The sequence below is a fragment of the Coffea arabica genome, chromosome 5c (genome assembly GCF_036785885.1).
Source record: "Coffea arabica cultivar ET-39 chromosome 5c, Coffea Arabica ET-39 HiFi, whole genome shotgun sequence".
Classification (NCBI taxonomy): domain Eukaryota; kingdom Viridiplantae; phylum Streptophyta; class Magnoliopsida; order Gentianales; family Rubiaceae; genus Coffea; species Coffea arabica.
The window spans coordinates 21,612,330-21,620,748 of NC_092319.1; positions in this window are offsets into that span (position 1 = coordinate 21,612,330).

The following is an 8,419-nucleotide window of genomic DNA, read 5'->3' on the forward strand; positions in this document are numbered from 1 at the left end:
CTTTTTATAGTTAAATATTAGTTAAAGTCAGTCCATTAAACTCTTAGGGCTGGCCGAATCCTTGTCATTAATTAGTAGGGTTAGTTTAGTCAATTTTGGGATTAGGGTTAATGCTTGTAAAGGCTATAAATAGCCTTACTTCCTCCTTGTTAAGGGGGATCCAGAAATGACATTATATTTGTGAGTTCATTCACTTTTCTCTTCCAAGAGAGCTTTGCTTGAATACTTGAGACTTTTTCTTGAGTTATTCAACTTGAACTTATCAACCAAGTATACACCTTGATTGTGGCGTTCTTCCATCCAGATCGTTGGTTCACTAAATCGTTAGTTGTTGGGTTGAGATTCATCTTAGTTCATCAACTTGGGGTTTAGAAGGGTCATACGTGCCGCCTTTTCAACTTGATTGTTCGTCTAGATCCGCACATTCATATCAGAAACCCTAGATGCTTGTAGTTTCCTTCAAGATTCTCAACTCCAACAAGTTTGATCCACAAATCAGTTTAGAAAAACTAACTAAAACAACTTAGATAAGCAATTGAACACTTGGACAACCCAAGGAAAACCCTAGCTGCACCTTTTTTTTTTTTTTGTAGTTTCGGCTATGGCCAATTGCTGGGCAGAATTGATGCAACAAGAGTACAAGGTCTCGTCAGATTGGAACTAGCAACAATACGCACAACTTTGGACAGAATTGGAGTGCACAACGAACAAGTTTGCGGCTCAACGATTCCAACCAAGTGACGGCCAGATTTGTAGCACTACTTGGGCAGAAATTTTTCCACCAAGTTATGGCACAAATCAAGGTCAGATTGGGGGCAGTCTACGGCTAGAATGTTGATGCAACACGACTCACCAATAGCGGGCAGAATCTTTCAAAGTAAACCGCGCAATCAAGAACAAAAATTAATGCGGCAAGGACAAGAACTAACGAACAGAAAAATTCCTTTTTTTTTGAACCGAACAGAATGCAGACACACACCAAAAGGACTTCGGACAGATTAGGAATAATGACTCATACAACAAGAAACTATACGGACAGAATTTTTTTTGTAAAAACAAGGCAGCAAAATCAATTAAAACTAAGACAAAGCTACGGATATAACGGAAGGTACCTCAACCAAAGCTCTGATACCAATTGATACGTTCCTCGATCAACTTGTTTCGAGACACGTAGCACGTTTGCCCAAAGATCTAGCGAGGTTGTCCAACGTTTGGAATTGCGGGATCTAGAACCAAACGGATGACACGATTTGATTCAAGACGGTAGGACGACAACTCCGATGAAGGTGGTTACTCCAGGGGATAGGTCGGTAGAACAATCTAGGACGGGACGCAAGACTGCTCAAAACCCTTGCCAAAGCAAGTAAAGTGCTCAAACTCTCTGCTTAGAAGAAGGAACGAAAATAAACTAATTTTATTGATGAAACGTCTACCCTTAAACCTTACAAAGCAAGCCTATTTATAGGCTTAAGTGACTAAAACCCTAAAAGGGGCTAGGAAAAAGGAAAGAGTCGGCCCATGCCTTTTGGAACAAGATGGGCCGGCCTATGCTCTTACTTAATCATTAACTAATTGCTAACTAATTGATGGGGCCTAAGGCCTTATTCTCTTGGTGGCCCGCTTGACTCTTCGTGGGCTTGGATCATGGTGTAAATGACTCGATTGTCCCCCTCCAAGCCCTCAATATCTTTGTGAACTCCATGTTGGTCTTGGACGACCCTAACCAGGGCTTGGAGTGATTCTTTGAAGAGCTTGGCCCGTGCACGTGTGACTGGGCCCAATGGGACTTGGACTGGGTCATTGTGTGGGCCGAGGCTCGTGCACACATCAATTTCAAAATAATTTCTTCCGATGAAATGTAGCCTTATGAATGTAGTTTCCAACTCCACTGACCATGCTCAATTCCAAGTTGAATTGACTGAGTTATGGCCAAATTACAGAACTGTACCAGTGTGAGGCCCCAGTCCGATCGTAAGTCGATATTAGGGTTAGTTGATATTCGGTATGGAAAAAAAATAGGGTTTTATGGCTAGGAAGGAAACCCTAATTCGGTTAAGTTTGGAAATCCTAGTTTACGTATTATTATTATAAGGTTCAAGCTATAATTTATATTCGGTATTCTAGTGTGTGCCTTGACGTAAGTAAATATAGGATTTGTTTTAATTACAAAGGTTTAGTAAGTTTGAATGGTTAGCAAACCTCTAGTGTTACAATATTAGAAAGCTTAAGTAGAATTTTATTTATCGCCCGTCTTTTCCACATTTTTTTATTAGAAAAATTCCCCAGATAATTTTTATGAGTAAATATAGTTTTTAGAGGATTTTTCTAGTATCGGTTAGATTTTGAGAAAATAAGAACGTATATTGGACGTGGGACCCACTAGTGCGGAAAGTTCGGAAAAATTCGGCCAATAAGGTTAAGTTTCGGATACTGTGTAAAATTTATCGGGTGTTAAGAGATAAGTAGAGAGTGAGATTTGATTGATGTGAGAGGAAAAAGAAGTGATAAGATTGCATTAATGGAGTGACAAGTGTCACACAACCATTGGTTGGACTTTGTTGGCAACTATTCACACTTTTGACTTTTGACCAAAATTGGTTAAATATCTAAAAAAATTACCAAAAATCACCATTTTTCCTCTCCTTGTGGCCGGCTCTCTTCCTTGCAAAGAAGAAAGAAATTCTTCAACTTTCTAGCTTCCATTTCACTCAATCTTCCACAACTAATCACCTAGATTAGATTCTACTCCATAAAAACCTTTCTTCTAGTGCTAGTAAGTAGTTTGGTGAAGTTTGTTTGAAGAGCTAAGGTGTCCAACATCTCTCTCTCTCTTGATTTCTTGGTAAGTGATGCTTGAACACTCTACTACACCTAATGATGTTCATGTTATGCTTAGAAGTAGCTTGAGTGATGGAATATGTGATTTATTTCTTGATTTGAAGTGTTTTAGTGAAGTTTTCAATTTTATGATGAATTTTCTGGTTTAATATGAATGGGATGTTGTGGCTATCTTTGATGATTGGCAATGGACTATAATGACTCTAGTAGGTGTGAATTGATGATAAATGCAACTAATTTTGGATTTGGATGGAAAAATGGAAAGTTAGGGTTCATAATCCCCTAATTCTGTCCGGTTTTAGATCATAGGGTTAGAGGCCGAATTGGACTTTACTCAAAACATGAAAGTTGTAGGTATTGATGAGTCTGAAGTGCCTGCAAAATTTCAGGTCATTTGGATTTGTGTAGAGTGAGTTATGTCGTTTTTACTGTTGCTGTCCAGGGTTGCTCAGAATGTGAAAACTGCGCTTGTAATCGTTTGTTTTGACTGGAATTGGTTTGGATTTTGAAGTTAGTGTCTTCTGATGAAATGTAGCTGGATGTCTTAGCTAGAATATGCCTTTGGAATTTCGGCATTTGGACCTGTATAGACTGAGTTGTGTTGATTACAGCATAGTGCGATTTGGGAACCTGCAATTACGGTTCTGGATTTGGTACTCTGCATTTTGACCTAGTTGTGTTAGGATTTGGACTGCGTGACCTTCTACATTGTTGTAACCCTGTTTCTTAGCTTCGAAACGGTGGGTCTTACACCCCCATCCGATAACCATAGTGAATTTGGTGCCATTACCGCATATTAAGGTCAAATACGGTTTGTGATCCTGTTTTGCAGTTATGGTATAGTGTCTTGCATTTTTGACCTTGTTACATTCAAAATTGGACAAAGTTTCCTTCTTCAACATTGTAGCCCCTTAAGTCCTGGATGTCCCTGTAAATTTTCAGGTTAAACGGATTAGTATATCCTGAGCTATAAATGAAATACTCCGACCTGTTTTGACCGTCAAATTCTGTTACGTTTTTGGACAGTTTATGACTGGAACTTTGGCTTCACATTTGACTGGGTTACAAGCTGTTTGGGCTTGCGACCAAAACACCAAACTTATAGCCCTATATCAGAGCTTTCTAACGCCCTTGGAATTTCATGAATCGGATTTATAAAACCTGAGATATAGCCGAGCAAATAAGGCCTGGCCGTGAAGATGACCATTTTCTGGTCAGATCTGTTTTGGTCCTGATGACCAATTTCCATTCCGAATTTGGATTGCCGACCTTCATGAAAGTTGTTCCATTTGGAATGAACTATCTAACTGCCAATTTTCATCTCTTTTGACCATGTGTAGCATAGAAAACAGTTTGCACTCAAAACTGACCATTTGTGCATTGGCCAGATTTCGTAAGTGATTGTGTTTGGTTCATTTGGGACTGAAGCCTCCAGTTTCAGTTCTGGATGTCTTCATAACAGTTATTGTTCATCCTTTAAGCTTCGATTTGGCATCTCATACGCCTTAATCCGATATTCGTAGCTCAACTTATGGGTAAACTAGAAATGAGTATCAAATCTGCCGTTTCCGTTTCCGTCCGTCATATTTACGTGCGCGCGTGTCGTTTTGCCGTTTTGCTTGTTTTGGGCATGTTAGTGGCCGTTTGTGATAAAATCTTCTATTTCAGACAGCGGTGAGCTAGGCGGAGCCGGTGGGGCCCACTACTAGCGAACGCGCGAAGCGATTTTGCTTTTGTACTACTTTCGGTATTTTGAGTAAGTATTCAGGCCAATTTGGTGTGTTTTCTTTGCTAAGTGTTTGAGATATGTAAAAAGGGTACTTAGGCGAGGGTGTACTTTATCGCACTCGACCTAAACCCTAATTTGAATGTATAATTGTACTTGGCATATGTATATGAACCTTTTGGAACCAAAACCCTTGAGATTGTGGCTCGGGGCGACTTTCGAGTAAAGTTTGTGAAGTTTGCAAAGTTTGTGAGTTCGTGGGCCCGATCTAAGACCGGTTTGGACTATTCGAGCCGGTTAGGGCTTGGTCGAAGTCAGTCCAACTTGGTCTGAGGTCACCAAGTTTGTAGGTTCATGTTATGAACCAATTTTGTGAATCCGGTTCACCGAGAAGGTGACCAAGTTTGTGACCCGAGCTTGTGACTCAAGCTCAAGTTTGTGATTTCGTTCGCCCGGGCAAGTTTGTGAGGTGACTGGCCAGTGAGGGTGATAAGGTGTCGGTGGGTGTACAAGTGAAGTTCTACGGACTATTATTTGCGGTCGACGGAGTGTCGGCAGGAGATCATACATGGCACATGAATTGGCTTTGGAGCCACCCGTATCCTTATTATATGATGTTGTTCTTTTCTGCTTTTGCTTTACTCTTATTGTGTAATTGTTGCTACGTGAATTTATGCTTTCGCCCCTGTTTACTTACTAAGCTTCCAGCTTACCCCATTCCTTTTGTTTTCCTTAGCAGGGGCCGACGCGGGGATTTTGGCACTTACACTAGTGTAGTTAAGTTTGTCTGTAATAGTTGAACAGTTAGGATGGTTGTTTTTGTTTTGGTGGTTTGTATAAGAACCCTTCTTAAGGTCTATCTTCTGCTGGTTGCGGTTGTAGTATATTAGAGTGGTTTGACTCGAGACTTTTGAAGATGTAAATATAACTTTTGGGATTGTATATATTGTATTTAGTGCTCTTTCGAACTTAAGTTTTGAGTCCTGGCGCGAGATAGGCAGGCGGCCCGCCGATACCCTTGGGTTCGCCCTTGGGAGAAGTGGGGTCGTCACAGTTGGTATCAGAGCTTAGGCTTCAGATTTCTGTAGTGTATCCTAGGCTTGAAGTTTAGGATGCCGGACTATGGGATACTTGGCTATTAAGGTAAATATTGAATGCTAAGATTTTGATATTGACTTTTGTAATTTTTCCATAAGGCAAAGTGGGGATTGAGTTGATTGCACTTGGAGATGGCCAGTCCCAGTGTGATTCGATTTGGTTCTTACTTAATATTGAAATTAGCTATTTGGACCTATTCTTTAGGTTTGCACCCTAGGGCCGCGGGGGCGGTGCTAGTGGATTAGGTAGGTTCCTTAGGGGAGGCGCGTAGGGCCGTTGATGGGATTTCCTTTCGACTATCTGATATGTTTATTTTGTTATATCTGCCATGTTTATTTTGTTATAACCAGTATGCCTGGTTTCTTTTGTTACCCGGTGATTGACTACATTTTGGAGCCGGAGTGCTCGTGTATATTGGGTTTTGTACCGACTGGAGGTCGGGTAATGTGTAAATCTTTTGGTGTGACTTTGTAAATACGTGTATATATTTGAATAGAATGTTGAACTTATCTTTTGTGTGCCTCTTGTGCGTAAGTTTTGTGTCTCTTCTTTTGCTCATAGTCTGGATAATAAGCATACGTATTGTTCCGAATTATAGACTTGTACACTAGATGGCCTCCGGTACTCGAGGTAGAGGTAGAGGGCGAGGACGAGGCCCTGAAATGGAACATGAACAAGAGCCAGACCAAGTAGCTACAGCCATCCAGCGAATGGCTGACTTGATGGAGCGTATGATTGACCAACAGGCTCAGGGCCATGGGAATGCTGTTGGAAACCCTGGACATAATCCGGGACATAATCATGAGGGCGAGGACCGTGCCTTAGAACGGTTCCAAAAGTTTGCACCTCCTAAGTTCATAGGAGGACCTAATCCTGATTTAGCAGAAACCTGGATGGACCGTATGCTTGATATATTTGCCGCACTTAGGTATTCGGAGGAGCGGCAGATATCTTTTGCTGTGTTCCAGTTCGAAGGAGCCGCTCGAGCTTGGTGGAACGTGATTAAAACTAAGTGGGAGCGCGAACAAACCCCATGGACCTGGATCAATTTTACCCGAGAATTTAATGAGAAGTATTTGCCGCCCATCGTGCAAGAGAAACGGGAAGATGATTTTATCCGCCTGCGTCAAGGTGCATCTAGCGTGGCAGAGTACGAAACCCAGTTCACTAAACTTTCTCGCTTTGCCCCAGAGCTGGTGTTAACGGAGCAGAAACGAATTCGTCGATTCGTTCAAGGTTTAAATGTGGAAATCCAGGAATCGCTAGCAGCTGCTCAGTTGAACACATTTAGCCAAGCGCTAGAAAAGGCACAGCGGATTGAGACCGCGAGGGGACAGGTTAAAGCCTTCCATGATCGGAAAAGGAGGCAACCTAGCTCAAATGATTCCATGGTCGGACAGAGTTTGCGAAGCGAGCCACCTACTAAGACAAGCAAAGGCGCAGATGATCCACGACCTACAAGGACCTCGAACAACTTTGGGCGAGGTCCGGTTAGGCAAGAGGCCCCGAGGAGCGCCCAGCGTGGAGGGTCTGGTACGGCCGCTAAACCAACCTGTGGTTTCTGTGGGGGCAACCACACTGATGAAAATTGCTGGAAAAATAGTTCAGTACGGAAATGCTTCAAATGTGGCAGCACCGAACATCTGATTGCCCGGTGCCCTAAAATGCAGAAAGAAGGACTCAAGCCACCGACTGAAGGGACAGCAACGAAGCCGTCAAATGCAGGGGAAAATTGACCCAATGGGCCAGCAAGAGTGTATGCAATGGGTCAACCCGAAGTGACTGACCCTTCGGCGGGTTTCGAAGGTACGCTTTGACCAAAGAATTAATTTCGAGGACGAAATTGTCCTAAGTGGGGGAGATTGTGAGGCCCCAGTCCGATCGTAAGTCGATATTAGGGTTAGTTGATATTCGGTATGGAAAAAAAATAGGGTTTTATGGCTAGGAAGGAAACCCTAATTCGGTTAAGTTTGGAAATCCTAGTTTACGTATTATTATTATAAGGTTCAAGCTATAATTTATATTCGGTATTCTAGTGTGTGCCTTGACGTAAGTAAATATAGGATTTGTTTTAATTACAAAGGTTTAGTAAGTTTGAATGGTTAGCAAACCTCTAGTGTTACAATATTAGAAAGCTTAAGTAGAATTTTATTTATCGCCCGTCTTTTCCACATTTTTTTATTAGAAAAATTCCCCAGATAATTTTTATGAGTAAATATAGTTTTTAGAGGATTTTTCTAGTATCGGTTAGATTTTGAGAAAATAAGAACGTATATTGGACGTGGGACCCACTAGTGCGGAAAGTTCGGAAAAATTCGGCCAATAAGGTTAAGTTTCGGATACTGTGTAAAATTTATCGGGTGTTAAGAGATAAGTAGAGAGTGAGATTTGATTGATGTGAGAGGAAAAAGAAGTGATAAGATTGCATTAATGGAGTGACAAGTGTCACACAACCATTGGTTGGACTTTGTTGGCAACTATTCACACTTTTGACTTTTGACCAAAATTGGTTAAATATCTAAAAAAATTCCCAAAAATCACCATTTTTCCTCTCCTTGTGGCCGGCTCTCTTCCTTGCAAAGAAGAAAGAAATTCTTCAACTTTCTAGCTTCCATTTCACTCAATCTTCCACAACTAATCACCTAGATTAGATTCTACTCCATAAAAACCTTTCTTCTAGTGCTAGTAAGTAGTTTGGTGAAGTTTGTTTGAAGAGCTAAGGTGTCCAACATCTCTCTCTCTCTTGATTTCTTGGTA